The sequence below is a fragment of the Nannospalax galili genome, unplaced genomic scaffold (genome assembly GCF_000622305.1).
Source record: "Nannospalax galili isolate Female #2095 unplaced genomic scaffold, S.galili_v1.0 scaffold386, whole genome shotgun sequence".
Taxonomy (NCBI): Eukaryota; Metazoa; Chordata; class Mammalia; order Rodentia; family Spalacidae; genus Nannospalax; species Nannospalax galili.
The window spans coordinates 812,509-827,991 of NW_008356676.1; positions in this window are offsets into that span (position 1 = coordinate 812,509).

The window sequence follows — 15,483 nt, forward strand, 5'->3', positions numbered from 1 at the left end:
ACAACAAAGGAAACAGAGTGAAGAGACAGACTAGAGAATGAGAGAAAATTATTGCCAGCTACACATTGAACAGGGGAGTCAGATCTAGAATCTATATGGAACTAAAAAAATTAAGACATCCAAAATCTAGTCAATAAGTGGACAAATGACTAGAACAGAAAGTTCTCAATACAAATGACCAAAAGATATGAAACAGTGTTCAGCATCCTTAGCTATCGGGAAAATGGAAATCAAAACTAAATTAAGATTCCATCTCATGAGCTAGGGAGTTGGGCATGGTGGCACATGCCTTTAATCCCAGCACTTGGGAGGCAGAGACAGAAGGATCTCTGAGTTTGAAGCCAGCCTAGCTTACATAGCAAGTTCCTGGCCAGCTGGGGCTATGGGGAAGGGGGGTCTCAAAAAAAAAAAAAAAAAAAAGATTCCATCTCACCCCAATGAAGAGGGCTAATCATCAGGAAACTGAACAACAACAAACTCTGTAGAGAATGTCGGGGGAAAGGAACATATTGATGGGGAGAATGTAAACTGGTGCAGATACTATGGAGCTGGGAAGCCTCAGTATAGAGGGTCCTCAAAAATTAAACATTGAACTATCATATGATCCAGCTATACCACTCCTGTGTATATACCCAAAGGAATAAAAGTCAACATGCAATAAAAATACCCTTCATAGTCATGTTCATTGCAGCAGTATCCACAATAGCCAAGACATGGAATCATATCAATCAATTTAGATGCCTATCAATGGATACAAAAAATGTGGCATATAGACATAATAGAGTTTTATTCAGCTGTTAAGAACAAAATTTTGGTATTTTATTATGGAAACGGATGCAACTGGAGATCATTATGTTAAGTGAAATAAGGCAGATGTGGAAATACAAATAGCACATAGAGACAGAGATGTAGATTAAACATGATAATAGAAGGGGATTATTTGGCAGGAGGAAGGGGACTGATGGAAGGGGGAGGATAGAACAAGACAGAGAGGATAATGGGGGCAAGAAAAGGCAAATGTTGAATTAATTTTTTCCGATGTGGAATCTAAATTTAAATGCACATCACATCAAAACAGAAGGGGAACTCTTTGCAGAGGGAGGAATGGAAACAAGAGAGGGCACTGGGGTGAATATGAGCAAAGCACAGCAATATACATTTCAAAAATGTCATAATGAAGCCTGTTATTTTGTATAATACCTAAAAATATAATAAATAATTTTCCTCATTGTCCCCAAACTTTAAGAAAGCGTTCTGTATGACCAATTTCATAGGCAACAGGTATTTAGGGAAGGGAAGACAACAGGGTACTGAAACCGGGGTGCCAGAGCAAGGAAGAATCAGAACTTGAGGCAACAAGGAAGTTCTTGGAACTGGCCTCTTTTTGCTTCAGCCAGAATCCACAGCAAGTGAATACTGCAAGAAGCATGAGGGCAACTGACAGGGTCTCTTTATAGGCAGAGGTAACAGCAACATTATGTGCTCACTGTTCTTAAAGCTCTACTTGTTCCTTGAATCAATACCCAGAGTTTCTAAGGATAGTGCTCATGTTCCTTGAAAAGAAGCAGAGAGGTTAAGTCACCTACAGAAGATTAAATAATGAGTAAAAAGAGATCCTAGATAGGCTGTAGACTTTAGGGTCTATAATTTGATCTGCTGTGCTGAGAGCCAATGTCATGAGTCTCAAAACTAAAAAGATTTCAGTTGATATCTGAGTTACATGTGTGTTGTGATTAACAGTTTTCAGACTTGAGCCAGAGCCAAGCTGAGTTCTGATTGTACTGTGAGTTCATCGGAGCTCTTGGAAATCAAACATCAAGTCAGTGCTCACACATGAAGTCTTAGGAAATCAAAGAGCTGAGAGCCCACTGGCATGGCCCTGCATGAAGGGCATATACCATTCTCATTTCTGAGAGCTAGACCAGCACTGTCCAAACCTTGGCAGTCTGACCAGAAGCATTAAAATTGAGACCTTGCGAGACCTCTGGAGACTGCTTGAGAGCACATGACTCAGCCTCTATGGGGTGAGTGATTCTGCTGTCCCCATCCCCCTGTTTGAGATTATCTACAGCCCCTCCCACTGCCCCAGGGCCAGGCTTCCCTACTGGCTAGTAGGAGCCCAGACCTTTGGAGTCTGCCTGAGAGCACCTGATTCCAACCTGACTCAGCCTCTGTAGGGTGAGCTTCCCAAATTCCTCTGTGCCCATCCCCTGCTTTGGGACCATCTGCAGTCCCTCCCACTGCTCTAGGGCGTAGGCTTCCCTGCTGACTAGTAGGGACCAGCTCATTCATCTTCCATCTCGTCTCCTTATACCTTGGCACTATCCATCTGAGACTTCTGAAGTGCTCCTAACTAGCTAGGGCTACTTCACCCTCCTGGAGATCCCCTGAGTAACTAGAGCCATCTGATCCCTCCAGATTCATACCAGAATAACAAGCAACAAAACTCAACACATGCCAATACTCACAATGAATAAGTAATAAGAAAAGCCAAAATAATGTTCCCACCAAACACCACCAGTCCAATAGACAATTTCTACAATAAGAACCCCCTAGAGATAACCCAGGACATAGAATTTAAAAGAACAATCATAAATATAATCAAAGAGTTCAATGAATTTAAAGAGCACACAAACAACTCAAAGAACTAAAAGAAGATAAAGATAAACACATGACTGAATTCACAAAAGAGATAGAAATATTGGAGAAAACTCAAGTGGAAATGAAGAAGGAAGTGAAAAACTCAATAAGCCATATGAAACGCAGGAGAACGTCTCACCAATAGGATGAATGAAATGAAAAACAGAATATTGCCTGGATGATGAAGTTGAAGAATTGGACCACTCAAGCAAAGAACATAAAAAATTAATTTAAAAAAACAGGAATGGTATATGCAGAAAATGTGGAACACCATAAAAGACAAAATTTATGCATCATAGGCATAGAGGAAGGAGAAGAATCTTAGGTAAATGGTACTGACCAGATCTTCAACAGGATTATAGATGAAAAATTTCCAAAAGTAAGGAAAGACATACCCATACAAGTAAAAGCAGCATATAGAACACCAAATAGACAGGACCATAAAAAGAAACTCCCTGTGGCATAGCATAGTAAAACACTAAATTGACAGAACAAAGAGAATACTAAAAGCTGAAAGAGAATAAGAACAAGTCATATATAAAGGAAAATGCATCAGAATTGCAGCTGACTTATCAATGCAAACTATGGAAGCCAGAAGAGCTCGGACCAAAGAGACTGAGGAAGACACCAGGAGATGGAAGGACTTCCCATACTCATGGATTGGAAGAATTAATACTGTAAAAATGACAATCCTACCAAAAGCAATCTACAAATTTGATGCAATCCCTATCAAAATCCCTATGACATTCTTCACAGAAATATATAAAATAATCCTAAAATTCATATGGCATCACAAAAGACCTGGATAACCAAAGCAATCCTAAGCACAAAGTACAATGCTGGGGAGATTACCATACCAGATCTCAAACTACATTACAGAGCTATGGTCTTCAAAACAGCACAGTACTGGCACAAAAAAAGATACATAGATCAATGGAACATACTTGAAGACCCAAACATGAGTGCATGCAATGTCAGTCACCTGATCTTTGACAAAGATGTCAAGAATACACAGTGGAAGAAAGACAGCATCTTCAACAAATGATGCTGGCAAAACTGAATCTCTACCTGTAAAGGAATGAAACTAGACTCGTATCTTTCACCCTGCACAAAATTCAACTCCAAATGGATCAAAGAACTGAATGTGAAACCTGAAACTCTAAAACTGTTAGAAGAAAACATAGGCAGTAACTTATAAGATACAGGTGTAGGAAAGGACTTTCTAAATCAGACATCAGTTGCTCAGGAATTAAGGTCAACAATCAACAAGTGGGACCTCATTAATCTAAAAAGCATCTGTACATCAAAAGAAGCAACCAAGGAAGTGAAGAGAAAATTCAGAGTGGGCAAAAATCTTTACCAGTGACATATCTGGTGGAGGTGTAGTATCCAGAATGTATAAAGAACTCAAAAAACAAAGAATCAAGAAAGCAAGTAGCCCAATTAAAAGATAGAATATGGATCTGAACAGAGAGTGCTCAAAAGAAATAAAGATTATTAAGAAACACCTTTAAAATGTTCAACATCATTAGTAATTAGGAAAATGCAAATTAAAACTGGTTTAAGATTTTATCTTATCCCAGTCAGACTGGCTAAGATCAAGAGAATAAATGATACCAAATGCTGGAGAGGATGTGGGAAAAGGGGAATGCTCATCCACTGCTGGTGGGACTGCAAACTTGTGCAACCCCTACGGAAAGCAGTGTGAACTCTTCAAAAAACTTAAAATGAACCTATCATATGATTCAGTTATATTACTCCTTGGCATGTATCCAAAGGCATGTATACTGGAGAGATACTTGTACATCCATGTTTGTTGCTGCTCTTTTCACTATAGCTAAGAAATGAGAGCAACCTAAGTGTTCCTCAACTGACAAGTGGTTAATGAAAATGTGGTACATTTATACAATGGAGTGCTACTTAGAAGTAAAAGACAAAAATCATGAAATTTGCAGGTAAATGGATGGAACTGGAAACTGTTATACTAAATGAAGTAACACAAACTCAGAAAAACAAATAACATATGCTTTTCCTCATGTGTGGATCCTAACATTAAATCCTTACATATGAATATATACCCTGATGTAACTGCAGGAGCCAAGAAAATTGAAAGGAACCATGGAGTTAAAGGGACAGAAGGAGCCTGAGAGAAAGGAATTGTAGGAGACAGGTGTTACCAAGTGGGAAATAGAAAAAAAGGGGGTGTTTAAATGGGAGGGAAAGAGAGAGTTATATAAGGAACCATGGGAGTAAAGGGGAAGAAGAAGCTTAAGGGGGGGGGGACCATCAGAGATAGGTACCATCAAGGGTGAAATGGGGGTACTTTAGCTGGGGAGGGAGGAGAGAAGGTTAGACAGGGAGAGAGAGAGAGAGACACGATAAATAATGCTTAGCTGGTATTTAAAAATCAGAGAGAGATATACCAAAATCCTACTGAAAAGGGACACATAAAATATCTCTACATGCATCCATGTGTATAGCTGAAGGTTCTATAACAAGAAACAGTGCCATACAGGAGAAATACTCCTTTGAGTTGTTGGCCAGGGTGGCCCAAGAGACTCACAAAATTATATAGGCTATTGCCATAGCCCTTGATTCCCTCCCAGAACCTGAAAGTAAAACCCTATTGTTGAAGACAGGACACACTTCGGACATAGGAGTTGGAGCAATGGAGCTGGAACTCACCTGGAAGCCTCCTCCATGAAAGCTAGCTCTCATAGTTTTAGAGGATGCTATTCAAGCTGCTACATGAGAATATCAATCAATTGTCCAACTCCAGCTTTAAGGCCTAAAAGCCACAACAATGACCAGCACAGTAAACTACATTGGGGCAGTAGTAGCACTTTTATCTTGTGGTAATCAACAGCTACCTAATTGGACTTAAAACCCACTCAGTGGGAGGGAACTCATGTGTGATACTGAAAACATAGCCAAATATACATGGATGGAGAGGTCATAGATCTTCAAGAAAACCCTAAGGCTTCACATACATAGACAAATGAAATTTCTGACTATATGCTAAATATGGTTTCTTATACTACAGACAAGTATGTCATTCGCCACTCATCAAAGAAGTTTCTTTTGCAACATACAGAGAATATTACAGAGTTCCACAACTGGTCATGCACAGAGACTGTGTCTGTGAAATACCCAACCCTAAGTGACACATCAACAATGGAACCTCTACACCTACATGGAGCATAGTGGAAAAGGGGTAGAGAAAACACTAATGCATCTCTCAACTCTCATCAGCAATGCTCCCTCGTGCAACAGAGGGCAATGAACACTAAAGGCCACAAATGGCCAAAGCTTAGAGAAAGAGTCTGCAGGGTGTGGGCCCTTGAAACAGAACTCCTATATTAAACCCTACCCATCCAGGGCTCAGGGACCACTGTGGAGTAGGGGGTGCAAAGATTGTAAGGGACACAGGAGGAGCTGCAAGACCATATGGAAACAGTCTTATAGGCTCTCGGGACCTTGCTCATAAATCTACAGCAGTGGTGTCAGCATGCATAAGACCCATGCAAACTCAAGTAGACAAAAATCCAGCCTAGAACAGGGGAAATGGACAGTAGACCCCAATCTTAGCGAGAGAACTATTTGCAGTTGATTACTTCTGGTTTATGAAGAGCTGATCTTCTTTAGAGTAGTGACTCTAGATACGATGAGTAGACAACAGTGGATGAACTTGCACTGAGGGATGTCTGGGTATACGTAATAGGCCTTAATATAAATGACCGAATGCATGAAATCTTGTGGGGGACTATGGAAGACTGTGGATGGGAGAGGGGGTATAATGATGTAATGATGATTCAGATGTTTTGTATGAAATATGCAAAACTTAAAAATACACACACACACACAAAAAAAAAAAAAAAGAAAAAAAAAAAAAGAATTGACCTTGATCCAGAAACCAGAGCCAGGTCAAGTTTAGAACCTTTAAAGTTCTGGGAGGGGCCTAAAATTAAAACCCTTTTCCTTATCCTGCAACATTAGTAGACTTAAACTCTAGAACTGGGGAAGATCAGTGGGGGCCTCTGTGTAGAACATCAATCACCAGGGAGCAAGCAAGCAAATAAGAGAGAAAGAGAGAAAGAGAGAGAGAGAGAGAGAGAGAGAGAGAGAGAGAGAGAGAGTAGAAAAGTTGAACCAACGTGGGAAAGCAAGGAGAAGCTGAGGAGCAACGATGAAAGACTCTAGAGGGCAAAGACCAGGAGAGATGCAATCTTCCGCCTGCATTTGCACCTCACCCTTTGCATAGGAAAGCTGAGCCACATTGAGAAGGTTCAGCGCAGAATTGGCAATGACTGCACGACTGCCTTTGGTTTTTCAAGGCACTCTGATGAGCTGTCTGATTTAAACCAGTCAGCCAACAATCAGGCCTGCTTCCAGAGGAAGAGCTTTCTGGAAACAAAAGAAAATTTCCTTGAAACTAAGAAAGCTGAGATTAAGAAAATTTCAAGGTTGGGTTGTAGCAGACTCTTGTTTAGCGTGTGTAAAGACTGGATTGGGTTCCCAGAAACACAGAAAAGAAAAGGAGGAGGAGGAGATAGCAGAGGGGAAGAGAAGTGAGAGAAAGAGGAGGATAAAATATGGAACGCTAAGAGCAATGCTGTGGGCAGGAAGGCGGTCAGTAGTACACTGCTCCCCAACACTCCCCCAGCCTCCTCACTAGCAGCTAAATTCATCCATCTTTATATCTTCCCTCTCCAATGGCCTCTGGGATTCTGGCACAGAATTTTCTGGAATACATCGGTTCCCAAAACCTGTACTAGTTCACTCAGATCACTGGTTCCCCAGAAATAACTTGGGTACCTGGGGGCTCTCATGATTATTCAGTACTGGGGAAAGGGGGTGGTAATGCAGATTTGAGGTAATTTTCTCTTCCATCCTGTCAGTTCTTCCCATACTGGGGAATCATCAGATACTTTCATATGAGCAATAGAAACTAATATGATGTTAATGAAATGAGGGCCTTGGACTGACAGTACTTTATTTTAAGGACTCTCTGGGCTGTGGCAGCATAATTTATTCATAACCTGCTACTCCCAAGGAAGAGAAAACAGATGGTTTATCCATTTCCAAGTTGGAGGATGAAGGACTAAGATCAATAGGTATGATCCCACAGCAAACACCGCTGCCTGGCTGAGCTCCAATTCCCCTCCTCCTACTATAAAGAGTGAAAAGTGCTAGAGGCTCATGCTCCTTTACAAGTGACTATGAAATAATGAAAAGATGTTGGTAGGCTTTGGGGAATTATCCTCCCTGATCAAAGAAAGGAGACACATAATCAGAATACCCTTGTTAAGGAGCTAGACAGGTATTAGAGAGCTGAGAGGCCACTGGGGATGGCCCCCTCCTTCATAGACCCTACCTCTTCTTTGCCTGGTAACTCTAGAAAGGGAAGTGTCCCCTTATAATTTAAATTGCCTTAAGAGCTAGGCATGCTGGTGTATGCCTTTAATCCCAGTGCTTGAGAAGCACAGGCAGGGAGATCGCTGAGATCAAGGTCAGCTTGGTCTACACAGCAAATTCCCAGCGAGCTGGGGCTACAGGAAGCCCCTGTCTAAAAAAATAAATAAAAATAAAGTAAATGAAAGTATTTCTATCAGAGTGCTGGAGAGACTGCTCAGGAGTTAAGATTTGGGTTCAGCTCCCAGCACCGACATTGAGCAACTCACAACTGCTTATAACTCCAGTTCTAGGGAATCTGATGCTCTCTTCTGGACACAAGCACCTACACATATGTGGCATATACTTATACAGACACACATACACACACACATAAATAATAAAATTAAAATAAATGTTAAATTACCACATGAAAGGCAGAGGTATCTTGGCATGGCTGAGGCCCATTTAGGCAAAGTTGCTCCTCTTGGTCAAAAGAATAGATTCTAAATTCTACCTTAAGCTACCCAAAACATTACATATTTTGGGTTTATCCTTTCAAGAGCTGATCTACAGCACTGGGGAGGCAAAGGCAGGCAGATGTCTGTGAGTTTGAGACCAGCCTGGTCTACACAGTGAGTTCCAGAAAAGCTGGGGTTACAGGGAGGACAAAAGACAAAAAAAAAAAAAAAAAAAAAAAAAAAAAAAGGTTATCAAAATAGTTCTTCTTTGAGAAATGAGAATGCTGTCCAGGAAAAGAAAAAAGTTAATCTAGGGCTAGAAAGATGGCACAGCTGCAAATGAAAAGTTCACACTGACAACCAAAAGATGCTGGCTGAGCCTGTCAATCAACCTGGGTAGGAGTTCAGCTCCCATCCCCATTCCCTGAAATACAATTTACTGAAGACGTGCCAGGGAAGGGGAGGACTAGTTATCCCCTTAATAAAATAAACTATGTTTTCTTCCCCAAAGCCCTTCCCTCGATTGAAGACATTTGCAGAGCCTTCACTATGTAGCCTGCCTGATTTTCTGAGTCCCAACTCAGAAATGTTTAATTTTTTCTTTTTCTTCTTTTCTGTCCTTTCAGATACTGGCTAAAGCCTGGGCATGCTTCTCAGATATTCTGGGCTTTCTCACTCATTCTCCAAAGGACAGCCCCTCCTCCCCCCACCACCACACTTCCCCTGAGTCTGCTTATTGGACTCCACTGGAAAAGATGTGACTTTCTCTCTTCCTCTTCATCTTCCTCTTCCTGACAGCTGCCCAGATTTGCATCTTGCCTGTCCTGTTAGTTTTCCCTTAAATGCTAATAAAATTATCCTTGATTTTTCTCCTGAATCTGTTTTGAAATTCTTTTATTAATGGGATAGAATCCAAAAAGTGATCCCCAGTAACATAGTTCTCCATATGATTTCTCCAGTAACATACAGTGCCCAACCTTTCCCCAGGAACACTTGTAAATGCTGTTCTTTCTCCCTTTGGATGTGATTAAGTGAAATACAGTGTCTGAGCTGTGGTATCCTTCTTATAGTCACGGGGAAAAAGCCAAAAACTCACTGAGAGAACAGCCTGGTACCTGGATATCATGGAACTGTTAAACTTACCTTGAAACCATTTACCTCAAGACTTCTTGAGAAAATAAAACCCTTTTGTAGCTTAGGCCCTTATAATTTACAGCTAAACACCAAACAGAACAGCGGAAGCAGTAAAGAAAATAAAGAAATAAGTCTACGTGGTAGGGCAGAGGGTAGTAAAAGTCAACAATTATCATGACATGCATTCAAGGGGCAGGGAATCTTGACTTTGAGGCCATCTTGGGTTACATAGCAAGGTCCTGCTTCAAAAAAATGAAAGAATAGACCCAAGACGAACCAACTGTTATAGGCTGGTATGTTGGTAACACTTGCAGGATGGAGGCAAGAAATTTGTTTCAGAGCCTTGCTTATCATGCTTTGTTAGTCAAGTCCCATGTCTCTCAAGGTTGTAGCATTATGAGAAATAGCAGGAAAGCTTTCAGATCGTGAATCAGGTGGGCTACTTCCAAAGATATAACAAGATGATGATGAATATAGGTTAGAAAAGATCTGTCAAGACTGAAGAAAAAGGGATTTTCCTGAGATGTCTATTGATAGTTCCAAGTTCAAAGACTAAGTTGACTGAGAGTTCTAGACTAGAGACTTTCTGGATTCAGAAGCAGGGAAGTATAGACCTATCAAGAGATAAGCCTACCTACATTTGAAGCCAAACCCTCCTCCCCTCCTCCTCTGCTCAGCATTCATCCTCAGCAAAACAGGGTAGTGTGAAGGCAAAGGGTTGATGGGCATGGTACCTCCCCAACCCAGGGCACCACCATTAAACCAATAAAGAGCTTGACCTGGTCATGGCATCCAGGAAGAGCCCAAACCGATCTCCTTTCAAGAATGAACTTGTAGACTGAGGATGCAGCTGGTTGTTTGCCTAATATACACTCTGGATCTTTAGCACTGCATAGAACTGAGAGTGGTGGCACATACCTGTAACTCCAACACAGGGGAGGGAGAAGCAGGAAAAGCACAATTCAATTCAATGTTATCCTCAACTACATAGTGAGTTCAAGGCCAGTATGGGTTATATGAGTCCCTGTCTCAAAATTTAACAAAAAGAATAAATTTGTGCTAGACAGGTGTGGTGGCACCGGTCTGTAGCCTCAATTACAGGGAAACTGAGGCAGAAGGATCACAAGTTCAAGTTCTGTCCAGGCCACAGAGTGGGTTCAAGCCAAGCCTGGATAATTAAACTAAACCCTGTCTCAAAACAGAAAAAAAAAAGAAAAAAAGGAGTTGGGGATATGGCTCAGAGGTAAAATACTTGCCTAGCATGCACAAAGCCCTAGGTTCTGGCTCTACTATCAAAGGAGAAAGAAAGAATAAATTATGAAAAGAGTGGTTCACTTGGTTTTGGAGCTGAAGCCCGGTTCCTTCTGAGAAGACTCAGGTCAACATTGAGTTCAGCAGAAGCACCTGGGCCTGGCTATGCCTACCTAGGTAAGGCTCTGCTAATGAGCTGTCTTTGGAACGAAGCCCCCCACTGAGTTAGCAAACACTGTCAGGTCTGTATCAGACTGTAAGATTTGTCCTTTCCAGTCCTACTTTCTTCCTCATTTCTTTTTCCAGGTGTGAGAGCAACATCATATCCTAAGGCTATCCCTTCCAATCCCCCTTCACCTTTCATAATACTATGCCCTGTTATAGTCTGGATCCTGAATGCCCCTCAAAGGCCAGTGTGTTAGAGGTTTGTTCCCCATCCTATGTTTCTAAGAAGAGGTGGTAGGACCTTTAGGAAGTGGGCCTCATAGAAGGTATTTAGGTCATTGAGGGTAAGCTCTTAAAGACCTGAGACCCTGGCTCTTCCTTCCTGCCTCCATCTTTTCCACTGCATGTTCCTTACTGTGATGTACTATGCTGCTTTCCCAAAGCAAAGGGCCAAGTGACCATGGATGGAGAGCTCGAAAACCATGAACCAAAGTAAAGATTCCCCCTTTTAAATTGATCGTCTCAGATAATTTGTTTCGGTAACACAAAGCTGACTTATTCACCCCCTAAAAATCTCTCAGTTGTAACTCCTTCTCAGTGATCTACTTTCTAAAAGACAAAACTAGTACACTGGGTGCAGGAATTGACATGAAGCCAAGATACAGAAAATTCACTAAGATTTGGGGACAACTGTATTACCAGAGAAACCCTAAGGCAGGCTAACAGGCCAAGACTATGAAACTCTAACTTCTAAGGCTAAACCAAGATTCTGAAACCTTGATGGAAAATGAAGTGACCCAGAAAGTCTTTGCAGTTTCTAAGGAGCCTCTTTCTTAATGTCTCAGATGTGCTGTGAGGACAACAAACAGGGAAGAGTATCCTACCTTATTATTATTATTCCGATCAACAGGATTAAGTTTGTCCTAAAAAAAAAAATCAGTGACTCGCGGTATGTTTTCTCTCATCCGTTTTTCTAAATGCAAGTTTTATGAAGGTATCCTTCTTCTGCACCACTGCATTTGAAGCAAAGAAGATATTTTTAGCTATAGATTTATGCACTGCAAGAGAATGGAGATGCAAACTTGGGTGCTGCCTACAGTGACTGGATGATACTAGTCAGTCACTTCCCCTAAGACAATGGGTACTCATTCTACCACAGGCTATGGGGAGGGATGGTGTCTGGAGCTAGTGGGCAACCAAGGGAATGAACTCCAGTAAGCACTTCACCAAACCAGGCATAGACATGCCCAATCTTGTCTTTGCTTGTATTCCTCTATAGCTGAGGGTGAAATGAAGGTACACGGTTGCTTTGACAACCTGCTGACACAGAGGAGCAGTCAGTTGGCAAGGCTTCTAAGAAGGTGCTTGTCCTTTTATGAATAGGGAGAGGTGCATAGGGAGAGCTCTGCTCGGCTACAGCCTAATGCCTTGAGCCACCTACTTCCAGGCATCTTGCTGGATAAACAACTTTGGGTTTCTGTCATTGCTAGGTGTGTTTTCAGTTGCTTGTAACTGAGTGTGGCTCAATGTTCTGATCACAGACTTCTCTGAAAGAGGTATCAGTATCTGCAGTTATTTTGGTTTTCTATGAAGTCATTCAAATTTTAAAAATTAAATATATCTTCATATGAGGTCATATAAAATGTTAATGAGTAAATTACAATCATAACATTGTGAAGTTTTATTTCTATAAAGCTACATAATCCCTAGTTAATAAATGTGTGGTCTGTGCATTCCCGTGGTATCAAATCCCCAATCACCGGTTCAGTTGAAAATGCTAAAATACTATCAATGTTCATGAATTAGATGCAGCAGAGTGTGCTGGGCCCTGAGGTAGCTTTTGAACCTCATAAAGGATGGAAGCAACAGGAGCCCTGCAGTAGGACTCAAGCCCCTGGTATCAAGAGGACCACTACTCACCAAATTACCTTTACCATGTGCCCCACAAGAAGGGCAAAGGTCTACAGGTGTAAAACTCGTATGACACCTTTGTGTCAATCAATTTTAGTAATTGGGGAGTACCATCTAGAACAATGAGTTTCTAATACCAAATATTATTTTGACATAATCCAATCTAATACCCTCACTATACAGACAATAAATAAAGGTCCAAGGCTACAGGTGAACTGCTAAATTCACACCGCTACTGTGGTCACAGAGTAGAGGTGGGAACTAAACCCACATCTCCTGCTGTCTGTCAGATACCTGAGCTACTGAATTTCTCATATGGGGAAGGACAAATGAGCTCTCTCTCCCCCCTCTCTCCCCACTCTCCCCCTTCCCCCCCCCGACAGGTCTCACTATGTAGCCCTACATAACCTGGAACTCACTATATAGCCCAGGCTGACCTCAAACTCACAGAAATCAGTGTATTTCTGCTTCTCGGCAGCTGAAATGAAAAGCATGAACCACCACCACACCCAGTTTACAATCTCTCCTTTTGTATTGCTCCTTCCAAAGCATTTGATCCAGAGTTGTCATAACTATATCTAATAAAAGTTCAATGAGATTTTGATGAATAAATGAATGCTGTAGTATAAAAATGGAAAAATTACTTTGTCACTGACAATGCCAGAATTCAGAGTCCAAGCTTGTTGAGAGAGTTGCTTTTTTTTTTTAATCTCAAATTATTCCATGGAAATGAAGCTCTCTGTTACCACACTAGGGGCCTTGGACATCATAGGCATTTAATTAACACTTGCTGAGTTGAACTGAATAAAACTGAGTCTTTATGAGATCAGAACTATCACAGTCTTACACATATTTGGACAAATGTCTTTGCAATTACATTATTAGCCACACCACTAGAAATTAAGTTTTGTAAAAAAAAAAAAACATTACTTATGTGAGGAGATGAAGATTGCTATGTTTCTCAGAAATACAAAATAAAATGCTTTAAAATAATTTACATGACTTAACTAATAAGTTAATTCAATATACTTTATTGAGAATCTCCTCTTAGTATATGATCAAGGGTAATCAGGGAGCTCAAAGTCGATACACATACAGTATCTTTCTGTTCTTAAATTGTTTGCTATCTAGAAATATAGATGAGGTTGGGCACCTATATCAAATAAATAATTACAATATAAAGAGTAGATAGCATACACATATGTGTGCACGCACTCATATGCATACAAGGACCTGGGCAAGCAAAGTTTATGGATTTGGCATTGAGCCTTGAAGCATGTGTGCCTTAAGCTCAATGACTCCTCGCTTGTCTACTATGAGACTCTGCTGGTGCTGGCTATGCTCATATATCCAGCCTATCTTGACTTGGTAGATGTATTGATTAGTTTCCCATTACTATAACAAAATGCTTGAGAAAGTCAAGGTATTAGTTGCTTTTCTGTTGCTGTTATAAAACACCATGACCAACTTAGAGAAGGAAGAAGTTACTGGGGCTTATAGTTCCAGAGGGTTAAGAGTCCACCATGGGGAGGCGTGGCAGGAGCAGCTGGAGCACAAAGCTGAGAGCTCACATTGTTAAATACATGCAGGAAGCAGAGAGAGCAACTGGAGGAGGAGGCTAAAATCTCTCAAAGACCACCCCCAGTGACATGCTTCCTCCAGCTAGGCCACACCTCCAGCAGGTTCCATGACCCTTCCCAAATGGTGCCACCAACTGACCAAGGATTCAGATACCTCTATGGGGGATAGTTCTCACTCAAATGACCACAGTCAACTTCAAGGAGGAAAGGTTTAATTGGACCCATGGATTTGGAGGTTTCTGCCCATTGGTTGCTTAGCTCCACTGCTATGGATCTGAAGCAAGGGAGAACATTAGGGCAGGAAATGGTGATGGAGCAAAGCTGCTCACCACAGAGTCCAGGAAGCAGAAACAGTGTGAAAGGAAAGGTTCTTCAAAGCTATGACCCCCAGTGACCTACTGCCTCTAACTAGGTTCTGCTTCCTAACAGCCCATTTAGCTACAGAACCCTCATGATCCAATCACTCCTCAACAGTACCACCAGGTAGGGATCAAGACTCAAACATATGAACCTTTTAGGAACATTTTTTTTTATCCAAACTATGATAGCATATGTTCTTTGCAAGCACCAAAGGATCTTGTCCTAGTATGGGGATCAGGGATGAGCGGTGGGGGAGCACATGGAGTAGGTGAAGAAAGGCTTCCCAGAGAAAGTGACCATTGAGGTGATGAGAAGGGTGAGTAGGCAGTGGGCAGGTGAAGGGAGAATGAGGAGCGTGGAACTCAGAGGAAGCAGCCAAAGGGAAGCATCACAGCAGAGAAATGAAAGCAGAAGAGGATGGAGACTAGAGCAAAGCAAGGCTGCAGAGGGAGGCAGGGTGCCCAGCAGCCAAGTTCACGATGCTGGGCTTTATCAGCAGAGAGGCATAAAGCCTCTGAATGTCAGGTGAATGGTTTTTTCAATGTGTATGTGAAGGTACTTGCTCATCATTCAAGACTGAAGTCGTTTAA